This window comes from Canis aureus, chromosome 7 (assembly GCF_053574225.1).
Source record: "Canis aureus isolate CA01 chromosome 7, VMU_Caureus_v.1.0, whole genome shotgun sequence".
NCBI classification, from domain to species: domain Eukaryota; kingdom Metazoa; phylum Chordata; class Mammalia; order Carnivora; family Canidae; genus Canis; species Canis aureus.
The window spans coordinates 24,727,305-24,753,842 of NC_135617.1; the positions used below are offsets into that span (position 1 = coordinate 24,727,305).

At 41.4% G+C, this 26,538-nt stretch overlaps 2 long non-coding RNA genes across 2 annotated transcripts in view; both read left to right on the forward strand.

Moving 5' to 3' along the window:
- Positions 1-26,538, forward strand: part of LOC144317144 (uncharacterized) — a 90,362-nt gene that overhangs the window by 35,852 nt on the left and 27,972 nt on the right. The window contains exon 2 of the long non-coding RNA XR_013383042.1: positions 10,906-11,009. This is a non-coding gene — a long non-coding RNA (uncharacterized LOC144317144). The remainder of the gene's footprint in view (positions 1-10,905; positions 11,010-26,538) is intronic.
- LOC144317141 (uncharacterized) lies at positions 14,894-23,629 on the forward strand. Its single transcript, XR_013383037.1, has 4 exons — positions 14,894-15,019; positions 15,954-15,983; positions 16,092-16,252; positions 16,972-23,629. It is a non-coding gene; the product is annotated as an uncharacterized LOC144317141 (long non-coding RNA).

A 26,538-nucleotide genomic window follows, 5' to 3' on the forward strand; every position in this document is an offset into this window, starting at 1 on the left:
TGTAGAACAAAAAGGAGCCAGTTTAGGGTAAAGCAAGAAAGGGGCAAGGAAAATGTTCCTGATGTCACGTGAAACCACTTGGTGTATAAGGTGCAAGTGCTGACTCACCTCTTCTGTGTCGTTGACAAATTTATTACTCATTTACACCTCAGTTTTCTCACCTTTAAAATAGGGATAATAGTAGTACCTTCTTCATATGTTTATTGTTAAATTAAAATGATTCAAAACATGTGAAGTGTTAGCGCCGTGCCTGGCACATGATCAAGCAATCATTAAAGGTCATGATCATGACCATGATTACTTACTGCTAAGAGTTAAATGAGATGATGATGCTGAACAAGGGTTGGTACCTCCTTTGCTAAAGGCACTCTCCTACTGATGTAGGGTCTTGAAGTAAGTAGTCAAGAGACACAATGCACATGATGTGAGAGAACAGATGAGGCACAGGTACCCGGATATGCCTGCCTGACCATAGAGAAGGGGATGGCTGTTGCAGTCAGAAGGTGTCAGGCCTTGGAGGTAACATCACCAACCACTGCTGCTCTAGGCTTGGTAATGGGCAGAGCCACCCCATGTGGCAGACCCATTTCCTTAATGCCATTTCTAGAAACTACCATTGTGCCTGCCTGCTAAGGAGCAAAAGGGTCCTGTATTTACTAACATGTGGGGGTTGGTAGGTAGCAGTGGAGTGTGTCAAGGGTGAGGTGGCCAGGGCTACACAAGAGCATGGCGTGGTGCCACACATGCATGATTTCATTTGACTCTCACAATAACCTGGAATGATAGGCATTAAGTCTGTTTTTTTTTAGGAGGAAAATAAGGTTGAGAGAGAGCAATGACTTGCCCAAGGCTATATAGATGACAAGGCAGAGCTAAAAATCAAACTTGGAGTAACCCAAAGCTCTGGTTTCCTTCCCTCTACCAAACTGCCACCTGGTTCTGACATCCTCTTAACAATGAACACATACTTCTGTTTTTCCAACAAGATAGCTTTCTTCCAAATTTCATTTTAAAGGAAAAAGCAACATATATTTTTTTTGTTCAGTTAAGTAAAAATGTTTTTGCACCTAGAGGAATACCTAGGAAACTTTAGAGAATAATTGAATTGAACATACTAACTTTTTAATTTAGCGAAAATACCATATTCCTTTAAAGATTTTACCCAGTTTTGCTTTCAAAAGAAGAATAAACCAGGAAATTACAGGAAAAGCCTATTTTCCTTGTGAATCCGGAACAAATTGAAACTAGGATATTATTGCTACAATTATACATAGGGAAAAATTCTTGGAAGAGTACTTTTGAATTGTTTTAGATATTCATTTCTATTGCCTTGAAAAACTTGCATTAAAGGAGAGATGGTTAAGAGGAACATATATAATTTTTGGTTAGATCTGATTTCTTAGCTTTGATACTATTGACATTTTGGGCTAGATAATTTTTTGTTGCGAGAGACTGTCTAGTATATTGTAAGTTGTTTGGCAGTATCTCTGGCCTCTACCCACTATCTGCCAGTAGCATCCTCCAAGTCGTGACAACCAAACATGTCTCCAGACATTACCAAATGTCCCTTGGGACAAAATTGCTCACGGTTGAGAACTACTGAATTAAATGGAAAATTGTTATCATCAATCAATAAATATGCTTATCCTCATGGTTTGTGGCACTGTATCATGAGCATATCTGCTTCCTGGCAGTTCCCAAGGTCTGAGGAGGACCCGTAGAACAGAGAGACCTTTCTATAATAGGATCTTATTAGGACTTCATTCTTTTTCTGGTTTTTAAAATAACAGCTTTGTTGAGATATAATTTACATACCATAAAACTTATCCTTCTATAGTGAACAATTCAGTGATTTTTAGTATAGTCACAGAATTGTGCAAGTACTCCCATTATTTAATTTTGGAACATATTCATTACCCTCCCCCAAAACTCCATATCCATAAACAATCGCACCACTTTCCCCATTAATTTACTTTCTGCCTTTATGGATTTGCAGAGTTCCATTCTTAAACACAAAGTATTTAGCTTGCAAACCTAACAGCCAGTGTGGATAGGGTTTTTTTCTTCTGACCCAATAGTTTCTTTTCCCCCTCAGGTATTTTATTATTTTTTTTAATTTTTATTTTTTAAGATTTTATTTATTTATTCATGAGAATATACAGAGAGGAGAGAGAGAGGCAGAGACACAGGCAGAGGGAAAAGCAGGCTCCATGCAGGGAACCTGACGTGGGACTCGATCCTGGGTCTCCAGGATCACGCCCTAGGCTGAAGGTGGCGCTAAACCACTGAGCCACCATGGCTGCTCCCCTTGGGTGTTTTAAATCTTGCTTTAAAGTCTAGCTCCATATTCTCTTTTTCCAGGAGGCATTCCCTGCTTTCTTCTCTGATCCAACACTCTAACCATTAACCTAGGGCTTGGCTGTGGAGTGGAGCTACTTACAGCTCACTTTTGGCAAAAGAACTTTACTGGGGCAGATACCTTCCCATCATGCACTCAGGCCAGTGCTTAGTACTCAGTGTCATGGAGTGAGTATGGCTTGTTGGCTGCTTTGTCATGGGCCTCAAAGCATGCTTTCTGGGAACAAAAAAATAAACAGCAATGAAAGATATGAGTGAGGAGATGGACCAGCTAGGTCTGCATTCAGTTAGATTTCCGGGAAGTCATATCAGTGACTGAGGTTTTTTGGCTTTAGAGCAGTAAGGTGATGGGCAGAGGTGAAAAGGTCAAGATGAAAATCTGCAAACGGCCCCAGCTGCAAAACTCAGTTATGACAAGAAAACGTGAGCAGGAGGTGTTGGCTCTCAGAAATCTGTGGTATTATTTGTGGAGAGCCTGAACACGGAGCTACCCATGGTCTTTTAGCTACTTCCAGCCCACTACCTTCCAACTTTGGTGAGTTGGCAGTAAGCTCCGACCCAATACTGGGGCCTCTGTGAGAGGGAATGAGAAGGAATGGAAACTAACTTTCTCAAGCACTGGGCCGGAATGATAATAGCTAAGAACATAGTGTCCACTGGGTTCTCAGTTCAGCTCTGATGCTCAGTTAATTCTCAAAATAACCCAACTAATAGGTGCTATCACCAAATCTGTTTTAGAGATGAAGAACCTGAGACCCAAAGGAATTGAGTAAATTGCTCAAACTGACTGAAAAGTGGTAGAGTGGGGTTCTGGTCCAGAATTCATTGTGTAATCATTGCATTGACATTTCTCTGAGGAATATTGCCAGGGGATCTGACACACATTAACCTCTCTGAGCTCTCATGAAAACTCCGTAAAGTCAATATTATAACCCCATTTTTCCAATAAGGAACCTGATGCTCAGATTAACTGTCATACAGCTCATAGATGGCAGAGCCAGAATTTAAGCCCAGATTAAATGTGTTCATCCCACAGAAATGCTGCCAAGGACAGCACCAGTGATTGGGTCCTTCCAAAGTTCAGCCTGGAAGCCTTAGATCTTATCCTGCTAGAAAGAAGAGCCTCTGAGTATTATTATTATTTTTTAAATATTTTATTTATTTATCCATGAGAGACACAGAGAGTGAGAGGCAGAGACATAGATAGAGAGAGAAGCAGGCTCCATGCAGAGAGCCCAATGTGGGGCTCAATCCTGCTCTATAAGGAGTCCGATGTGGGACTCGATCCCGGGACTTCAGCATCACGCCCTGGGCCAAAGGCAGGCGTTCAACTGCTGAGCCACCCAGGTGTCCCCAGCCCCTGATTATTGAGGGGAAACTACTTAGTTATTTTCTTATCTTCAAGTGAAGTTGAGAAATATGAAGAATTCCTTTAGAAGGCTCTAAATAGTTATACCTTACAGAGCTAGAATATGGAAAAAGAAACATGGCGCTCTACCTTAGGAGCCTGAAAAGTAGTTAGGAGAAATAAGGGTTCAACTGTTTGCATTCCTTGAAAGAATCTTCCAAACTTGAGAACTGGCAAGTGTGTGAGTAGAGCAAGGAGATGAGGGCTGGTGGCCACGCCATCTCAGTCAGGATGCTGACATGACACTTCCCTGGGGAGCCTCACCTTTTGCATAGGCATGCCTATCTGGGAGATAAGCACACCTCAAACCTGATAAATATAGATGACACACTTTGAACCTGAGAGGAAGCTCATCAAAGAAGAAAGCTAATTACAGGGCTAGTTATTTACATAATTTAGATGGCAATCTTCAAAACATAGTTATATTTCAGAGATTCATGACTTTAATCAGGCTGCAAATAGTGAATAACACAGAGCAAGCCAGGCTGATTTGCACAACTATTAAAACTATTAAATGTATAGGTCAGCACCTATACATAGAGCAAAATGCCAGGGATTACAAATTATCTTAGAGCCATTCTGGAGAAATGGGATAATGGATCAAAAGGGAAAGTATAGAAAATAAAAATTGATCAGGGCAGTTATTCGAATGTGGAATTAGATGAATCTATAACTGCTTTAATCAAAGTATATAGCTGTAACATAAAAGAGTATATCTTACTGAAAGCTTAGTGAGTAGGAACATGGTATAATGAAAGGATTTTATTACCATAGAACCATAAAGTTCAATTTTATGCAAAAATAAAAATGACAGGCAATATAACAATTGGGCTATCTGAGAAATAATATTTCACAGACATAATCTACATTGGGGCTGGCTATAGACAGTTTGATTGCTTTCATAACAGATAACTGACCACATGAAGCAACTTGCTCTTTCTCTGGAGGCTTTATCCTGCCAGCAGACTTATATACATGCTGTTCCTTCTCTTGTCAGTGCCTTGTCTCCTCTTTTTGGCCAGCAAACACACATTCATCCTTCAAGACGGAATTGTAGGAAATCTGATAACAAAGTAAAAGCATAAGGCTTTGGGCTTGGAGCCTCCATTTAGCCATTGACTAGTTGTCTGGTCTTGAGCAGTTTACTTAACTTCTGTGATCCTCTGTCCACCACTAGCTATGTTAGGCAAGGTTATCCTCCCTCCCCAAAGAGTTTATTTCCTCTTCCCTTATCAGTATCACAGCATTAACAATTCTAGTTTATTTGCTACTTATGTGAATGTGGCATTTGTGTGGCAGCCAGGCTCTTGGGTTCAAATCTGGAAGCTGCCACTTACTTGCTGAGCTTCATTTCTCATTTTAAAGATGGGCATGACGCACTGGGGGTTATTCTGTATGTTGGTAAATTGAACACCAATAAAAAATAAATAAAAAAAAATAAAGATGGGCATGATGGCTGTTGAGGTGAAGACTGACAGCTAATCACCAGACTTGTTCCTCTTCTTCATGGGTACATGGCAAGATTCCCCAGCCTCCTCTATAGTGATTCCTGGTTATATGACTGAGGAAAGCCCATGGAATATAAGCACGAGTTATGAGAATCACTAACAATCCTCGCTGTTAGAAAAACCTCCATTCTTTCCTTCCCTCTGCCAGATTAAGGTAGTAGAGGACTGTGAGTTAGTAAGTGTCTTGAAGGTAGCAGAGACGCAAGATGCAGCAACCTTAGCTTCTGAGTCTTTACTTGGAAAAGCACAATGACACCCTAATTAGGAATGCCCATTTTGGGCTTTAAATGAGTGAGAAACGATCATCTCATAGTAAACCATTGATAGCTGATAGTTTATCTGTTATAGCAGCTAGCATTACCTTAATACACCAATTTCATAGAAGTATACACTGCTGTGAAGATAACAATGGTTGGCAGAGTTCCTGGAACATAATAAGCCCTTAACAAAATCTGATAAATGAATGGATCATTAAGTTCTCCAAAAGAGAAAATAGAATTAGTATACATAATGATTTTCCCTTATGTCAAGCCAAATTTAATTTTTTTTGTCAAGTTAGATACAAATAATTGGGATTTCTAACAAGTTTATAAGAACTGTACTCTCTTGTGGCTAAATTAGTATTGCTTATAATTAAATTTCTCACAAATTTCCAGAATATTGGTGCTGAATGGGACCTTGGCAAACAAGTCACACACACAGCCTCTCATTTCGTAGGTGAGGAAATAAGGTTTGGAGAGGTTATTATGCTAATTACGGCCAGAGCAAGGATGTATGATTATTTTCACAATTAAAAGAGATATTTTCTGATTGTAGAAGTTACAAATGAGTGTGGCTGAAAGGTAGGCAACTAGAAACATTTTATTTGATGGAGAAAATAAGAATTATTCTAATGTAAACATGGGCTATGTTTCTAATCTTTTATCTATGTATATATTTCATAGACTTTAACAGTGATCATGATGATTTTACAATTTTATTTATTTATTTTTTAAAGATTTTATTTATTTATTTGAGGAAGTAGGAGCAGGGCGAGGGGCAGAGAGACAAGCAGACTACCCGCTGAGTAGGGAACCTGATATCGGGCTAGATCCAGGACCCTGAGATTATGACCTGAGCTGAAGTCAGATGGGTAACTGACTGAGCCATCCAGGTGCCCTGGTGATTATACAATTTTAAATATTGGGCACCAAGACTTGACCCTGGAGCTCCCTGGGCCACTCTTGGGGCTGACATTAATGTGGGTCAGGATTGCTGTGATTGTTTTGACAAAGTGGCATTCCTTAGAGTGGAAGATTCCTCCTTCCGCCTTGGAGAGGCTGGGTGGTTGGGTGTGAGAGTTGGAGCCTGCATGTTGTGGGGCAAGCCCTCTACCTGTCTGGCCTGGAGTTTCCATGACTCCCTGCCTGGGGGCAACCTCATTCATCCCAGTGGACCCAGATACAGATCCAGGTATACATGTTTCAAAGCCAAGAAGGGGCAAGGCCAGGGACCCTCTCTGTCCATCTTCTCAGCAACTCTTAAAACAGTTCTCTTAAATATTCTGAATGATGATTTGGGGGAACTGATCTCTTCTTTTTGCTATAAAATAACTTCTCACTTATGGTAATTTGTTAATAATTTCAATAAACTCTAAGGGAGTGGAGTTGTTCTCTCATAGTTTCCCTTTAGCCTCCAAGATGCTGGACACATTTAGATAAACTGCTGAGAAAGAGCACAGAGGAGGTCCCTAATGCTATGTAAAGTGTGGCTAATAGCCTCTCCAGCAGACAAATCCTGCCCTCATTGCCATGGTGTCTCCAACTGGCCTGTGATTGGGAAGAGGGGGTGGGGTCAGCCTCACAGTTTTGACCACAAACTGTCATTTAATAAGAAGAAGGTTTTACCTAGGGGAGATCTGGGGCCCTGGGCCTCTTTCACAATTGTCACTGTTCTGTAAGTGACCGTTTAGTATTCAAGGACAGTCTGATGAAAAATTGAGACTGACTTTTTCATATTATTATGAGAGTCTTATTTCCCTCACTTATTTTTCCCCCGAACACCCTCCCCAACCAATACTGCTTTCCTTGCCAGCTCTTATTTATAAACTTAATTTCTATAGATATGTTAGATGTATGTATAACCTGGATAAAGATAAGCTGCCTGCCACATGGCCCTTCCTCAGGGTGGAGTCACTTTCAAAGTAAAATCTATTACCCCCAAATGCTTAAAAGTAACTTGAATCATCATTTCAGTTTACTGAGAAAATGCTGGTGACAGATTATAATCATAATGCAAGGAAAAAGATTTAAAAATTGTCTTTCTCTCCACCCCCTGGTCCTCAGCTTCTCAGCGGTGTGCTCCTACCCAGTAGTTGCTCCTCTACACATCGATTCTCAGTTCCTTCTAAAGCAAACCTAGCCAGGCTTTGAGGTTCTCCCGCCACAGCCTCTGTTACACACATAGAAACAGTCTGGAACTCTTTCAGGCATGGTAGAGGGTAAGGCTCTGAATATTTATATGTTAATATTTTTCCCTACCTCATAGTTTAAATTCGTCCCTTCTGTGTTAGTTGTGCTTTTTTTGTAACATGGCTTCATTTCCATGATGGATGCCTTTGCAGGGAGTATGCTTAGATATGTATCAGGCAGTTTTAAAGCTGAATCAGGCTCACAGAACTGAATAAATAAAGTGGTGACTGAGTTCAAGACTTTGAAAACAAAAGCCGACTGCAGACAACAGGAAGCCGTGAATTGTTTCCAAAACCCTTTCGACAACTCCCTTTTGCCTCAAGAATCCTTTTGCCTACTGGCCTCTTCTTTATTTCTCTTCTTCCTCTTTTCTTTCTGTTCTCTCCCAAGCTGTCAGCAACAGTCCCCCATGGTGGGACATGCCCAGTACAGAATTTTGCTGAATTCTCTTTTGAAGGAACTAGAAACAGAAGTGGAAAACCTGTAGGGCAGGTAAAGTGAGTACACATTTATACTGAATATCATAGATGTGCAAAGGAAAATCCACCCAAACTCCTGAAACTGGGAGTTAACACTTCTAGTCAAAGAGAAATGTGAAAATGAAGCCTTCACAGCATTGCAGAGAAAGAAGTCTGGATAGCATACTTCTAATTGGCAATGCAATAGTGTCCCCCTTGGGGATTGGGGTTGGTTGGTGGTGGTGGGGAGAGGGAGATGGCTCACAATAAAAAGTCGCACAGGGAGATTTCATGTGAGAAATACAACTGTAGCTGACACAATCAATTTCCTGGTACAGAAGGGACCAAACTACTTAGAAGGCATCTGTGAGGAGAGGTGGGAATGAAGCATCTGGTCAAATGCTGCCTGCGGCACATTTGAGGTTAGGCATGCCTCGGTCTGGGTCACCCCCCAGTTTGCACACTGGTTGGCTTCCTCTCTCTTAGACATATAGCAGCTGTCTGATAATCACTGGCTATTGATTGATTAATTAACCATATTCAGTGTATCATTTCAGGGAACTCAGGGAAGGAAAGGGGGTGTTGCAGGGAGATCTGGAAGCAAAGAATGGCAATTCTGGAAAAAAAAAAAAGAACCATAGAATCTGTTTCATTGTGCTCTTAGAAATTATTGCTCAACTCCTGCAGCTCTTGCCACCATCACGCATTCCATTGGAAAAGCATTTTTCTGTTGTTGAGCCAAGTGGCATATCCCTCATTTCCCTGGGTTATTCTGGTCAAGTTAATTTCTTGCCCTCCCATATCCCGTACCACCTCCACCCACACTGTGTCCATGACAAGGACAGACAACAGGCTCCAGTCTCAATTCCCTGTCTGTGGCCTCCTCTCCCATAATAAGAAATATGGAACTCACCGTGGACAGTGGCTTTTGTCAGAGGCTTCCCATCTTGGAGAGCACAGTGTACCAAAACATGATGACTGAAGGCTAAAAGGCTTTCCTCATTATCACTTTCTCCCAAAAGATGTTGCCGGAATCATCCTGTCATGTAAGCCATTTGCAGCCCAGGTGAATGAGGCACTTTGGCTCATGTGAAACTCTCAATGTGAAACTCTCAATGTCATAAAGTTGGCTTGATAACAGATTTCCCAGAGAGGCTATTCCCAATTCTCTTATATCACTCATCTTAGCAAAAACATTGTTATGTGCCTATGTCGTGCTTACTGTGTTAGGTGTTCTCTCTCTCTCTCTCTCTCACACACACACACACACACAGAGAACAATACCAGTCCCTGCTCTTCAGCAGTTCAGTCTAGACAGAAACACAAACACAAATTATTGCAACACAAACCCATAGCACTAGGTCTAATGGTAGCTCTGTGTCTGTTCCAGCATTATCCAGAGCAATGGATGAGAAAGAAGGGCAAGCACTCCAGGTAGGCTGATGCTCTTTTTCCTTCCCCAGATCATTTGATCTTCTTCTTAGCTGATTTGGTCACTCTTAACCTTATTTCCCTGTCTTATATTTCTACCCTCAACTCCTTCCTTACTCTTGCCCTTGCTGACACAACAGATTTGTTGGTTCAATCTCAGACATGTTTTCAGACTTTGTCTGCATCTTCCCATCCCTGGCCATGATAGCCAACATTGGTCAAGTGCTCAACTGGTCTCCTTGCCCTCAGGCTCTCCCTCATCAGTCCTTCTGCCGTCCTCCTACATGGTTATTTTCTTAAAATACAAATCAGATTACATCACTCCTTGCTTGGAGACAATCACCAACTCTCTTAGCTTTCAGCGTGACTAGGCTTTGCACCATCTGCAGACACTTCGTGGAGGAGGGGGTATTAATGGCATTCCCCTACCCAGGAAGAAATGTGAATGAAAAGGAAGGGGACTGAGCCACCAGCTGGGCTGGTGAAGTCAAGGCTCTTGTGGGGACTGCGCATTGGAACCACCTGGAGAGCTTTTATAAACCACAGATGCCAGGGCTGCACCACCCCCTCCAGCCACTGGATCTGAATCTCTGGGTAAGGTCTGAGTGTCTATAGATATAAAAAGCTCCCGTGAGTGATTCTGATGAACAATGAGTGTCACAACCCACTGTGCTGGGGAACCCAGCAGGCTCTGTACTTTGGGATGGCTCATGTGCTTTGAAAAAGGGTACTCACATCAGCTCCACCTCATGAGAAGCACAGTAGTGGTCTCTGGTGGTCCTTTGGCTCACCGTCCCAAATAAAGCAGTGACCAGTTGGCTCATGAGGCCATCACAGCCCTAATCTTTGCTCTGTGGCTCTGTATCCAACTGATCTAACTTGCCAAAAGCCAGTCTGTGTCACAGATAATATGCTTTAACATTTAACCAATTCCTCATCCTTGATATGTATATTCTGCTTTCTATTGGGATTTAAACCACAAAGTTTTAGTTATCTTAAAATAGCATAGTAGTATATTTTATGAAGCACGACTTAACCAGATGCAATCTTTGTTTGCTTCAGGCTTGATTTGGAAAGCTTCATATTCTGGGTTTGTGATACTTCAGTAGTTTTAGAAAATATGTAGATTTACTTCTAATTCACTAGGTACTTTTTTTGGGGGAAATCTATTGATCTTACAGTCATTAAAAAGAAATATTAGGTTTTATTTTTCAAGGTTCAGCAAATGTGTGTGTGTTTGAAGGGGGAATGGTTTTACTTGATTATTGACATTTTAATTTGTTTCTTATTAGGAAACACAGATTTCCTTTGGTGGTAACCACTTGGCTGCACAAAACTACTGCATGGCCATGAAAGATTACAATGTATAGGAAGCTTTATATATTCTTTGAAGAAGGTAGATAGGAAAGCCAAAGACTTTTTTGTTTTGTTACATAAGTCTCTGCTACTGGCCTCAAACTAGCTCATTATTCAAGTCAGGGCAGCCTAGGCTTGGGGCAAAGTAGCCCAAGTGGAAGTGGGGCTTTTCTTTACCTTGAAGTACCCCCCCACACTTTTTTGTATACTGCACCCCATGCAATGCAAGCCTAAAAGACCCGATTGTCTCCACACTTGCTTCTCTTCTTTTCTTGCTTTCTTAATGCTGCAGTCCTTTATTTTTTGTCTCATTTACCCTGTCACTTCCCCCACTTTCTTCACCAATTTTCCCCACCTAATAATTATAAAGAAAAACGTTAACCATGAAACCTTCCCCTCCCCCCTTGCTCTTTTATCTACACAAAGATCCTTGACTGCAAGACATCTAGTACAGCACATTCATTAATTTTTAATTTGTCTCCTCTTGTGGTTACTGTGTTCCAGGGACTAAAGGACCTGGAACAATGGTCTCCAAAACCTTGGCCTGAGCCTTTTTTCTTATATGCAGGGGTATAGCTGAGGGCATAATGGAGTCTGATCAAATAAATATCTGTTATTTGAAACAGCCTGTTCAAGGTGAATATGGATTTTCATCACATTAATCCCGAGCTTCTGAGCCAGAGTTTTTGTGCCTGAATATTATTAGCAAACAGAAAAAATAATTTTGAGAGATGGCAGACTGAAAGAGTTATTCCTCATAGGAGAGCTGTTCCTGAAGTGGCCCAGAGGATTTGAGGGCAGATGGCTGCAGAACCAGTGAGGGCAGCCTCCTTGCCACTTCCGAGTAAGGAAATCCAGGAAGTGTCTTATGGAGAGGCTCTGATTTGCTATTGGTATTCTTCAGGGTCTGTCCACAGTCCACTTTGCCTTTGCAGTGTACACTCCCTTGGAGGAGCTCATCCACTCCTTCAGCCATTCTCTACCTATACTTCAACACCTCTTAGAGTTCTATCTGCAATCAAGCTATCTTGTCTGAGCTCCAGAATCAGTTACACAAATGGCCTCCTGGGACTCTCCAGATATGTCCAGAACAGAACTCACTTTCTGGACACTCCTAGTCCTACCCCCAAATATGCTCTTATCCTGAGTGGTCCTCTCATGACAGATGGCACTATTGCCTATCATATTTATAGGTAAGAAATCTCTGGGTTTTCCTTGTTTCCTTTTCCCCACTATTTTGCCCAGTAATTTGGCTGTGAGGACTCCTGACAGATCTCGAGTCCATCCGAACCACCTCTGGCCTCATTCATTCATTGAATTGTCATCTCCCACCGGGACTGGCAAATACCTCCCAGCTAAGCTGTTGGGCATCTACGCAGCTTCCACTCTGTCATGTCTTTCACACTACTGTAGGATCCTTTGTTCCATAGCACATACCCTTTTAGGTCACAGACAAAAAATGTTCACAGGCTCTTAAAGGTATACAAGATAAGGTCTAAACTTCTTTTCACAGCTTCTCAGACCCATCCTTATTTGTATCCAGTCTACCTCACTAGCCTTATCTTCCCACAAAAAGTGACACTCTCCACTCTCTGCTTACTATAGTCTCACTGTTCCCCAGGGCCAAATTTCTATTCTAATTCTTATGATGTCCCTACTCTGTGCCAAGCATGCGAGGCACCATGGATTCAGAGAGGAGTAGGACACAGCTCCTGGAAGTGCTCAACACCTAACAGGGCAAATAGACAAGAACAGAGATCATAACCATGAATACCAGGAAAGAAGGAAGAACATCTGTAGGATTTCAAAGCAGGGGACCTTAAATATTCCTGAGAGGCTTAGAGAAGGCTTCTAGAGGAGTTAGTTGTTAAACTAGTATGTGGGAGATCAGGGAAGAGGGAACGGGCATATGTAAAGCCACAGAATTACAGAATAGCAAAGCATGTCCCAGGAAAGATGAACAAGACAACGTAGTTGGAGTAGAGGATGCCCAGAGCAGTGTAGTAGGAAAGGTTAGAGAGGTAGGTGGATATAAGAATGTGGAGTACTGATTATGCCAGGTTTTGTTGGCACTGACATTTTTATTCTCATTTACAATGAACATGTGCCATCTATATTAGTTTCTTATGGCTGCAGTAAAACATTGCTGCACACTGATTGGCTTAAAACAATAGAAATTTATTTTTTCACAATTATGGAGGCTAGAAGTCAAAAATCAAGATATCAGCAGGGTTGGTTCCTACTGGAGTCTCTGAGGAAGAACCTATTTCATGCCTTTCTGCTAACTCCTGGTGGTTTCCAGCAATTTTTGGAGTTCTTTGGCTTGTAGACATAGCATTCCAATCCCTGCTTCTGTCTTTTACATAGCATTTCCCCCATGTGTCTGTGTCCAAATTTCCTTCTTCTAATATGGATACCAGTTGTTGGATTAGGGCTCACCCTAATTCAGTATAAACTCATCTTAATTTGATCACAACCTCCATGATACTATTATCCTATTTCCAAGTAAGGTCAATTCAAGTCACAGTTAGGACTTGGACATATTTTTTTTGGGGACACAATTCAACCCACAATAATAATCTTGACTTCAACTATGGGAGTGTTTTAACAAAGTGTGTTAATTTAGTTCAACATGTTTTATAGAGCACTTCTCTGTGCTAGGTTCTGTATTATGAGCCAAGTAACCAGGGTACAGGGAGTAGATTTGGGACAAGCACCTTTGGGACTCAGTGGGGTGCTTCATATCACCCATGGTTTCTCATGAAAAGCCTTGTCTCTACTGAGAGACATCCAATGTATATAATTAACAGGAAGTGGACCAATCCTGTGAATGCCTTTTATTTCAGCAATTTTATTAATTGCTACCCAGAGAATGATCATGACTCACACTACTCAAGACAGTTTTGGTTTGTGCCAGTTATCCTAATGTCCCATTGAGTTACCTGCCCTTCACACTCTCAAAATTTTCTGGCTTAAAAGATAAATGTTAAAAAAAAAAAAAAGATAAATGTTATTGTCACTCTAACAATAAGAGAGCTATTGTGTTAGGTGCTTGATGTATAAAAGTGAAAGGGGGCCCTTGCCTATAAAGGACTCACAGTCTGCTGCAGGAGGGAAGTGAAGAAGCATTTATAATGCAGCATGATTAGTGCATGGCCTTAGGCAAGACAGGATGCCATAATAGTGCATGGGGGTTTGAGTTGGAGGGCTCTTGTCAATTCATTGAAAATCTGTTTTATGAATGACTAGTTTACCTCAGCTTGGCAGAGGAATAGCTTCTGATAGGTCTGGAATGGCTGACTGGAGTGGAACCTCTCTGTTACTGCTCTGTTTGGGGGGACCCTCTCTCTGGAGCACCTGACCAAAGGCAGGGAGTCCTGTATAGTCGAGGCTCACTATGGTCCCTGCCACAGCCTGTGCCTAGTGCTCAAACACTGACAGCCATGGAGTTAAGAGCTTGGGGGCCTGTGTGCAAGTGTTAATGAAGGCAGAGCACAGGTACAAAGTAGAGGTGGTATCAGGGATACAATGAACTACTCTGGAGGGGCAAAGGCTTGCCCTTTTCCTCTTATCAGGCTGGATATGACAAAAGGGAAACCTGGACAGAAAAAAAATCCTCAAAATCTGTTGAAACCAACTATGTGCCGTGGATAGCTATAAACTCTTTAGATGGTTCAAGGAAATTTTGGGTGATGTGATAAGTTGACAAATTAGCTTTTGGCAAACTTGTGCTTTGGAGAATTGGCTTTTGGAGAGGTGGATGGGTTCAGATCATTGGATATCAGTAAAGAAAATATGGAAAATTTGAGGCAAAGTGGTTAAAAGCTCAGACAATGGAATCAGTTGACCTAGGTTGGAATTCTGGCACTTTGATGTAACAACTGTGTGATTCTGGCACAGAATGTTATTTTCATTTTACTGGATCAGTGTTTCCAACTCCAAATTATAGGCTGGCCAATGCCCGAGGACCTTTGGGGTCTCGAATGCAGCTAGGGAGAGGGCTGGCACAAACTGAAGGCATTTGCTCAGCATCCTGTGGTCCAGTTGCTGGTAGACTTTTACAAACTTAGTTGCTGGGGATCAGACATCTGCACCTTGAAAAGCTCAGAGATTTCCAATGCATACTTGGGGTGTGATGTCTGGGTCCACCCCAGAAATCTTGTTTTAGTGTCCAGAGTGCGGTCCGGTTATTGGGTTGTGGGCACTTCCATAGGGGGCTGAGATGCCAGCCTGAGAACCACTGTACTAGACCAAACGGGCTCTGTCTGTCTGTGCCTCCTACATCTGGAGTGGCCCTCCTCTGGGGTGGGGTGAGAAACACAAATTCTCCAGCCCCGCACCCATAAGGCCTCTGAGTTGGCAATTTAAACCTAGATGCAGCTCAGGGATATTTACTCTGGATGAGAAGCAAAGGGCACAGGAGAGCACTTACTCAGACCTCAGTATGCACAGTTTGCACAATACTCAACATGTATGATAGTATTCAGACCTCAGGGAGAGAGAGTTTTGCTTTTCCCTCCGGAATGGAATTAAAAAGAAAATTCTGTCCTGGTAAGGTGCAAAATGTTTGCTTTATGAGGCAATAAGTATGTCTTTTATAACAAGTGGAGAGCCTGCACTCAGGTACTGACAACAGAGAGAGGACATACAAGAGTCCTGCTCTGATCTTTTAGTGACCTCCATCCCTTAATTCCTCTGCTTCGTATTACCCTCTGTGTTTGGAGTTTTATGCAGACTCTCCTGATGGGGTGTCAGAGGGGGGAGGGGGCCATGAGGGCACCTCACAGGAAAGGGCAATGCTTTACTGCAGTGTCAAGGCCCAGCCAAGCCAATGCCAGTTACGAGCCTGAGAAGTTTCCAGTGAAGTCCTTCCCTGAAGGAGAGGCCAGAGAACTGTCATTTTTTGTTATGGCCTGGCTTCAGGACCAGTTTGAAATAATACCCCTTCTTTCTTCCCTCCCTCCCTGCCTGCCTTCCATCTCAGGGCAGATGAAAGAGTCTCTCCAAATGCAAGGTAATTCTACGTTTTCCTTTGTAGCACTTGGGGCTTGATCTCCACAGTCTGATGGGGGTACTTAGAAGGATAAAAGCATTCCACTGAAAAGTCTCCTTTCTTTCTCAGGCATCTTACTTTCTTGCCAAGGCAAGTCCTCTTGTAAAAGGGAGGCTTTAAAAGTCTGTCAAAGGATACTACCAAGAGGGTGGATTCATTATTTTAAAGCCCTTTCAGGGTCCTCCTACCACTGCATTCTTCATGAACTTCTTTGGATGGTGACTTGAAAGGTGAGATTCTTCTTCTCAAGGGGTCTGAGCTATTTTGATAGACTAGTGGCATAAAAGATGGGGTCGTATGGGATAAGAGAACCAAAGGAATGAGGACTGACCTCGGACTGGAGCCTGGGGAAAGGGCTATGCAAGTATAATTTTTGATTTATGTGACCCCATTGAGTTACCTGACACATCTTTTTACTTATTTATTTTCTTCAAAACAACTCTATGTGAAGAACTGACCTTTTTTTTTTGTTTTTTTGTTTTTTTGTTTGAGAGGGGAAACTGAAGCATAGAACTCATTAGTGAAGCTCCAGATGCTGTGAGAGAGCACCTTGGCTTGTGTGAGTTGAGGATGGGAAAATCTCCATCAATCTATAGTCCACAGATTGCTAATTCTCTCTTGGTTGCTGGCACTGATGTCCCATCTAGTCAGGGCTATGGCCCCAGCAGTGCCAGCAGGTCCACAGACCAGCCCCTCCCAAGGGTCTGCCCTCACTCATGGACACATTCTACACACTGAAGGACATGCAGACCCTTGTTCTTCTGACTTCATGACTTAAATGCTGGAGAAATAGCCAACATCAGACAGCAGAAACTTCAGAGAAGGATTGTTTTGTTTTGTTTTAGATTTTGGAGGGAACATGGGCAGTGTCACCTTTATAGCAAGACTCATCACAACAAAGAAAAAGGTTAAAAAAATACTTATTCTCTTCCATGTTTATTTGACTTAGGTGCTGCTTCTTACTGGCGAAGTCTTAGAATGTTCCTGCCCAGAAAATGCCCACTTTGGAATAGATATAATATGTAATACTCTGATATAACCCACAGGAGAGAGCATTAGGCTATGAAGAGAACTGATTCCATCCATCCATCCACCCGACACACCCACCCAATCATTCATTCATTCATTGCTCCAAATGTTAATTGCCTCTGTGCACTAGACAAAGCTAAGACATGGCTCCAAATCATGCCTTCTGGGTGGAGAATGCTCAGCTCCTTCACCTCCTAGAATGGGCAGGAGAAGCCCCTCAAAAGCATGGTTGAGAAGCATCAATATGAAGGAGGTATGTCCTGGGAGTCACATTGTCCAAGAAGAACCATGATCTTCACTGACATTCAATTATAGCTCAGTATTGTGTAGTTAAGTGGATTTTATTATTCTATCCGGTGGAAGAAGGCCATGAATCATGGAGTGAATCATCCAAAGAAATGAGAAGTCTAGGGAGTAGAGCCATCAAGGTAAAGATACACTTTGTCCTTGAAGTCAGCAGTAGCCACAGGACTGAGTTTGGAATTAAGTGGAAGTGACATGTGCCATCCTTGGGTCATGGCCTTACTACAGAGGGCATTTGTTCTTCCATCCTCTCTTCTCCCTTCTTGTGGACTGGAATATGGATATGGTGATGACCCAGCTTCCATCATGCATGTGAGACTAACACTAGAGGTGACAGAAACACAGTGTAGAAGAACCTAGGCCCATAAATGATTGTGTGAAGCAGAACCTGCTGCCAATCTAGGGTGCTCTCTTCACCTAGGTACGAGAGAAATCACTTCTGTCTTAGTTAAGCCATGGCGTTATAGCAACTTAGCCTTCACCTTAACAATATATGAGTATGACAGGGGTGGGAGATGGAAGCGACAGCCCTCACTTTCTCCCTAAGTTTAGAAGAGAGGGCTGCTGGATCCAGACAGGCACAGGCCAAAATATGGCATTTGTCGCTGTTAACATCAAGACTGAAAAGTAGCTTTAAAGCTGCAGCTAAGTGGGTTGGCTGATACTTCACTTCTGAATTGGACTTAGCCATCTCATTCCTGGCACAGGATGGCAGAAAGGGGGCTGAGACAATGAACCTTCTACCAACCAGATAGTCAGCTGTGTGGTCAATGAGCAGGTTCTTTCCTTCTCTCCATTCCAGCATCCTTGCTCTAAGCCAGACTCATCACATCCAGACTTTACACTGTCCATAATTGGAAGTGAGAGTGGTTCATCCAGCAGATCTGTTTGAGAATGAAGAAAAAGTTCCCCAGAAGCACCCTTCATCCCTTACTTTCTATTAACTTGCTAGTGAGAAGTGGCACATGTTCCACTCTACTCACCACACACAAGGGGGGTGGAATTGCCTTTAGACTGGTCAGTCCCACCTCTGGGGGAGGGATGGGAGCTGCCTTTTCTGCCAACTATGGCTATATGGGGGAAGAGGACTGAACAGAGCCAGGGTGCTGTTAGGAAGGGACACATCCATGGACCCAGCAACCTTTAGAACTGCCTTCTCAAAGGTTTTGAAACAGATACTAAGGACAAAGTGGTTTCATATAAATTACCCCATTTCTCCATGTCTAATTACTTATCTATGGAGGAATGTTGGCATTTGTAGGGCAGACTTGAGGGCATTTGGGTCATGCAGATCTGTGTGTCTCCATGGAGGGGTATGTGTGTGTGTGTGTGGGGAAGGCTTCCCATTATTTGGATCAATGAATTCTTGAGATGAATGTATGAGTCTTCAAACATTTTGCTTTTATTGCAGGAGCCCAGAAATATTTATTTATTTGTTTGTTTGTTTGGTTGGTTTTGGGTCAATCTGTAAGAAAGAACATCTTTCTCAAGTCAGAGTCCACCCTAGTTCATACCCTGGGCATCTCTAAACCAGAGGTGGAACAGTCCCATAACTAGTTCCTCTCTAGTAATTCCTCTCTTCAGCCCTATGGTAGCAGTGTCCTTTTATTCCTTTTAAAACCCAGTTCTGATATCATCCACCCATTCCAAAACATCCTTGGGTTTCCCATTTCTTAAAAGATGTAGTACGGATCTCTTGCCTGACACTAAAAGCTCCCTCTGATCTGGTCCCAGTAGACATTTCCAGCATTATTTCCCAATTACCCACCTTAATTTATCCCACACTCAAGTCAAGCTAAAGTACATCCATTTATCCATGCATCTGTTGATTCATTCCTTTGACATTGGGAAAAGCCTCATCATCTTGGATTATTCCATAGTGCCCTAAGAGGATCCCTCTGCTTCCATTTTTGCCTCTGTTGTCCATTCTCACCTTAGCAACTAGAGCAATCCTGTTTAAAACTTAAATAAGACTATGTCAGTCCTCTGCTCAAAACCATCCAAAAGAGAGTTGCCAGATTTAGCCAAGAAAGATGCAGGATGACCAGTTAAATTCAAATTTTAGGTAAACAAGTAATACTTTCAAGATGTAAGAATGTCCCATTAAATATTTGGGATATACTGATAGTAAAAAAAAAAAAAAAAATCATTGTTCACCTGAGGTTTGAATTTACTGTGTGTCCTATATTTTATCTTGCAACCCTACCCAAGTGATTTTCCATCACACTCAAAGTTAACAGCAAAGTACTTAAACTATCTCTGTATCCCTGGTGCCTGTATCTCTGTGATCTCATCACTCACCATTTTCTTGCTGCTTCCTTTTCCATGACCACTGGCCTCTTGTGCTCCTTGAACACACTCAGCACATTCCTGCCTTGGAGTCTTTGCACTTGTTTCCTCCACACAGGGAGGAATACTCTTCCCTCCTGGTCAGCCACATGTGTCTCTCCCTCACTTCCTGCAGCTCTCTCTGCTCAGATATTATCTTTGCAGCGAGACCTTCCCTGACTATTCTACCTAAATTGCCACTCCTTACATGCTCTTGTCCCTTAATTTTCTTTCCTGCATTATTTTTTCGCTAGAGCCCTTACAATTATCTGACAGATTTTCTATTTACTTGTTTATTTGCTCATTGTCAATCTTTCTCCTCACTCCTAAATGAGATACAAGTTATGTAAGAGCAAGTACTTGGCCTGCTTTATTCAGTGCTGTAATCTCAGTGCCTAGAATAGGCCTGCCAGAGTAGGTAATCAATATAAAGCTGATGCATGGACAAATAAATCAATAGATAAATAACTACATAATTTAACTTTAGGGAATGTAAGTTCTACAGAGAAAGACTAAGCATGGCAAAAGAGCAGAGAATCAGTATTTTACTCTGAGGAGGTGATATTTTAGCAGAACTGAGTGAGGTTTTTGTTGTTTTTTAATTCTACAATACAGTGTTATCAACTACAATCATTGTGTTTTATATTAGCTCCTCACTGAATGAAGTTTCAATGAAAGCCCCTTCTGCCTCTCCAACTTTCCTTTTTTGTTGTTGTTCTTTGCTCTCTGCGAAATCAGAGAGCCTCTTTCTAACCTCCTATGGGAGAAGTCCCACCTCAAATGCATAGATAGCTTGGCCCCTGTCCCTTGGCCTATGTAGACATGAATAACGCTGGACTTCACTCTCCATTCTGGCTTATGTAGCTGGCAAAGAGAAAAAATGAGCTGATGGGAGTGGTGATGGGGCTTATATTTCACATCTTGTACTTGGTTGTAGCTGATGCTTGAATCCCACTGACAATTGCTGACAACTGCTTGGCATTTTAGCATCCCTCCAGGTGTGGAACTTCTTCCTCCTGACAACAGAGGACTTGGTGTGGAATTCTCTGAGATGGCTCCTTGCCTTCACTCTGCACTAGGGGCCACAGACAAGAGCTTTGCCCAGGAAATGAAAATAAAAGTCATATTCTATGAGGGTTGGACCCTGGGAGTCTAAGGGTTCCTTTTTTTTTTTTTTAATTTTTATTTATTTATGATAGTCACAGAAAGAGAAGGAGAGAGAGGCAGAGACATAGGCAGAGGGAGAAGCAGGCTCCATGCACCGGGAGCCCGATGTGAGATTCGATCCCGGGTCTCCAGGATCGCGCCCTGGGCCAAAGGCAGGCGCCAAACCGCTGCACCACCCAGGGATCCCTAAGGATTCCTTTTATGTTGAAAACCAATAAACTCTCTACTCTCAATAAGGACCATCTGGAAGAGCATTTTGAAGCTTAAAAACAAAACAAAACAACACAGCTAATGCTTTAATGTCTTAGTGTCTTCAAATATCAGGTCTTTTTTTTCAAACTCATCTGGGGGATAAAGTTTTTATCTATATTTGTGTTGCTCTCTGAGAGGATGTGTCCCTGGAATCACATACGGGAGCCTCAATGCTGCCTTACCTCAGTATTGCTTTAGGGATTTCAGAGAAACATGGTGTTAAACCCCTTCCATAGGCACAAAAACCTCCATAAAACCACAGGATTAGCCACTTGGTTGGGAGGGAGGTTCTACCTCTCAGTAAACTCACTTTTGTCTTCTCTGTCTCCTCAGGATTCGTCAGATACGTTTTGTATATTTAAATGATGTAACAGTTGTGTGAAAAACTTTCTCATAGCTTCAAATATTTCAGAAACTGAACAGCTTTGCTCTGAATGAGAAAACCAGTAACACTAATTTCATTTTCATTTCATTTTCTCTTTGGCTGTTCTGGGAATTTACATTGGCCATTTAATTTTACTGTTATAGTTTTATAAGGATATTATCTCTGTGTACAATGATGTTGTTTTTTAAAAGGAATTGTAAATTGTATTAAAGCTTTTGAGTCTAAACTTCTAAAAGCTAAACATTATCATCATTTTGGTTTCTATGTGAATTTTGAAAGTCATGCTCTTTTTAGATTGGTATCTAAAGACTTATAGGTAAATCAAAAGTATAGGAATTTTCTTCTGTCTCATTATATGACTCTCAAGAAGATACTTTTTTAATGATTTCTAAAATAGCATTTATCAAGTAATGAATATTTATGTTTTTGTTTGGAATACTATTCAAATTCAGTTGAATACCAACATTGGTCAGTGCTCATAATAGGGATGGAATAAATTTATTTGACTTCTTTTCATATTGACATTCTCAAAGCTTAGTGACTCATGATTTTCTCTTGATCAGAGGTATGAATACACACGAGAATAGTTGATGAAACCAAATTCATAACCTATGGAAAAGTACTTGTGAGAAATAAAATGACTTTCATTTATTAAAGGCCAGTACTGGGGGCGATATAGTAATAATAGCTACCATTTATTGAACATATACTCCATCATAGGCACAGTGTTAAGTGCTTTATATAGCTTATCTCATTTACTCCCCATGACAGCCCTCTAAGCTAGCTAGATTTTGTTATCACTCCCATTATACAGATGAAGGAACTGAGGCCGGAAAGTGAAAATCATCCAACAGGCAGAAGCAGAGCTTAAATTTGAACTCCAGAGTCTCAGAGCTTAATCACAGTGCTATAATGTCAACCAGCTCTGATAGTAGTGGGAGGAGGAATATAATTAATTACTTACAACAAAACACTTCTTTCTGAAAAGTACTCATGTTCCTGCCTCTTAGTAAAATAGTACAGTCTATACTCTCTCTAGGACATAAGCCTGGACAGCTTATGAGCAGGCTCATAAGCAAACTGCAATGCTCAGCTATTCAAGTGAATAGTCAACACTTTACCATCCCGTTACAGCATAACTGACATTTGCAATTCAAATTATGCTTACTGATAATAGGAAAAAAAATCCATGAATGTGGCAGAGAGGCACTGCCCCATGAAGAATTGATGGCATCCAAGGTCACGGCTCAGCAAAACTCAATCAGAGCTAAGTTTTTAAGAGAAAACTAATACAGAGAAAATATACACAAGAGATAGAATTTGTAAGTAATCAGAGTATGAGAAGAAATGGAAGAATAAGAATAGTAAGTGTGAGGTTGTATGGTCAGGGCTCTGTAAAGCATCTTGGTAATAGTACATTCATCCTGTCACAGTATCCACAGTCATAAAGGGAACTTATAAGTCATTAAGAAGAAAACAGAAATAACTCCTAAACATGTTAAAGTAAAAATAATTTTATTGACCCTCAGCTTCAGAGAAAAGAAGTTCTTGAGGGAAAAATGAAATGCAAATGAAGAAAAATAGAGTTATCACCACAATTATAATGTCTCTTGAAGTCAACTTTATGCTCTTAAAATAGAAGTAGATGATTCCAAGGACTAGAGAAGCCCATGTGGGTTATCAACAAAGTTTCATAGTTGGCAAAATCATTACAAGGGATTTTATGGATTTGAAAGTAGATAAAAGACACTAATAAGAAATAAATAGCCTAGAACATCCCCAAAGGGGCAAGATCAATTTTATAAAATAAAATCAGTAGGTAAATTAGACACATCATTCTCAAATGCCCTTCTGTAAAATATTGGTGTCCCACTAATAAAATAAAATTATTGCAATATTTTCCCAAAGTTCAGAAAAAAGTTGAACATAACCTCCTCAATTTAACACTTCTCTTCCTTCTCTCATCAATTTTTTTCTTAAAACTTCCATTCTTGCTCTATGAGAGAATAGATAGGAATTAAATATTAATAGAAGATATGAGGCAAATATAACCATTATTAACTGAACAGTTTAATTTTTATGGACATATGTTTATTTTGGGGGGGTGATTTTATATTGTCTACATTTTTGTTAATAAAATTATTCTTGGTTGATGTGTGTTTTGTTTACCATTGCATATTACCTTGCTTATTACATTAACATATGTAGCTTTTGCTATAAACCAAACCATCTCAAAATTCAGAGACTTGAAACAATAGAAATTTATTATTTCCTCTGATGGTGTGGGTCAGTTCTTCTGATCTGGGTTGTCTTAGTTGATCTCTGCTGATCTGGTTCACGCAACTGTGGCCAACGGAATCTGTAATATCCCATTTCAAGGGGATGAGTACAAGGAGAGAAAATTTGTGGCCATATTTTCAATCTGACAATCTGCAATATGAACAAGCCTGAGCTAGCCTGCTGGAGGGTGAGAGACAAGTGAAGAACTGAGGCACCTCAAGTTCAGATTACAAACTGCACAACTGAATAAGGTCATCCTAGGTCATTCAGCTCCCCAGTCAATTCATAGAACATGGGAAGTAATAAATAGCTGATTTTTGAAGCCATTAAATTTTGGGGTAGTTTACTTTGCAACTATGGGAGGTCACATTGTGACTTTGTTAATACCTCTCATATCTTTAGTCTTTTAAAGTTCCCAATTCGAACATTAAAGGAGGTGCCCCTTGCTCCCACACTGCTAACACCAAGTAATTTTTGGACACCAACAAGGTGTCCAAGAACTCAATTCAGTTCTAACACTACCCAGAGAAAATGTCAGATTCTATTGGTTAAAGATTCAGTCCTATGAGGCTGTCTCACATCCCACTTCAGATGCCAGTTGCAAGCCCAGGCTGTTACCTGATCTTCAGACACACTGTCTATACATTGGAGGTCTCAATGACCTACTCCTTAGGTTTAGTTAACTTGCTGGAGTGACTCACAAGGACTCCGGTCCTGAGAGAGAAGCTTCCCTCCTCATGAGCTTGGAGAATGGCTTGGTGACATGTGGAAGCAGTCTGGTTCCCCAACCATGGAAGTTCTGCCAAAGAGACCGCCCCCCCCCCCACCCGCCCCGAAAGGACCAAAAAGCTCTCCTCTTGGGTTTTTATATTTGTTTGTTTGTTTGTTTTCATTACGTAGTTAGAATTGACTAAAACCATTGGCCAACAACAATTGATTTGATCGACTTCTAGTCCCTCTCCCCATCCCTGGAGGTCAAGGGATAGAACTGAAAGTTCCAACCCTCTAATTACATGATTTGTTGTCATGGCAACCAGCCCTGGACTTTGAGTGGGATCCAAAAGTTACCTTCATTAATAACAAGATGCTTATTTCACCTTTAGTCTCTGAAGTGTTTTTGGAAACTGGATAAAGACCAAATGCATCTGAGGAATGTATTTTGGTCATCTGAATGGCCAAATATTTATTTATTATAAATTTTCAAATTACACTTAGGTTGGGTTTTTTATGAAATCAACTCTGAGATTGATTTACATGTATATGGTTTACTGGGGAATGCCCTTGGGACTATCTGTGAAGGCACTGGGGGAAGCAGGATTGGACAGACAATGTACTTGCAAGAGTGGTCTTGGTCCATTTCATGGGAGTTAAGAAAATGGAACAAAACTTCAGAGTTGGGGATCCCTGGGTGGCACAGCGGTTTGGCGCCTGCCTTTGGCCCAGGGCGCGATCCTGGAGACCCGGGATCGAATCCCACATCAGGCTCCCGGTGCATGGAGCCTGCTTCTCCCTCTGCCTATGTCTCTGCCTCTCTCTCTCTCTCTGTGACTATCATAAATAAAAAAAAAGTCTTTAAAAACAAAACAAAACAAAAAAAAAACTTCAGAGTTGTCTTTCACTGAGGTAAGGTTTTAAATCACCAGATTGGAGTGGCCCTGGGGGAGGGGCTGTAATCTGGGGTTAGGAAGATTCCTTTGTCAGAGGATAATTTCCAGGGAGGGACTCAGCTGTGATCTATCAACAGCAAACACTTTTAGAGCATGGGGGAATGAGTGCCTTGATCTTGGAACTGAGATCAGGGTAGTGCATCCATGTGTCCACAATAGCTACTCTTCCCATCAAAAAGTAGGGTTTATTTCTGGGCTGACTTTCTGATTTGCTTTGATCATAGAATGTGGTAGAAGGGACATTGAAGAGCCTAGGCTATAAGATGCTTGGCAGTTTGACTTGTGCTCTCTTGGAGCTTTGATTCTATCTTGTAAAGGAGCCTGGGCCAGCCCGTAGGATGACAGAGAATGTGAAACCCACAGCCAGCACTAACCAGTAGACGTGTGTGAAGTGATCCTAAACCATCTAGCCCCAAACAACTGCTAGAGGTGACAGCTGCATGAGAGTTTCCAGAAGAAACCAGAAGAACACTTGATTGGCTGAGTCCAGACCAAACATGATCCATTAGAATCATGAGAAAATAAAATAACCAACTTTTGGGGTGGTTTATTATTCAACAGAAGATAACTGATAAAGCCAGAAAGTCTAACAGAAAAATTGATACCCAGAAGTGAAGTGCTATTGAAATAAAAGCTCAAAACATGGGCCATTAGCTTTAGGGCTGAGTGGTGGGTGGATCTGAAAAAGTGGCAAGGAGACTATTGGTAAAGCCTAAAAAATGATGGAAATTGTTTTTGGAGATGAGAAAACTGGCAACAGCGTATTACTTAGTAGCAAACAATTGGCAAAAAAAATATTGCATGTGGTAATTTGGAAGATAGTGTAGTTAATAAAGTAGATCTGACTAATAGATTTTCAGGACAGAATGCTGAAAGTATCAGCATACTTCCCAATACACATAATAAAATGTTGCAAGAAGGAACTCTTTACTTTGCAACCAGAATTTAGAGGAAAATAAAGGGCCCAGGACAGTTTCTTCCTCACAGACTCCAGCCAGTACAAGATTCTCAAACTTTGTCTAGACCTAAAGCTCAAATCAGGGCTGTGGTTATCAGATTCTTGGCTTAAACTTCTGAAAGATTTGAGGCAATGCCTATGACATCA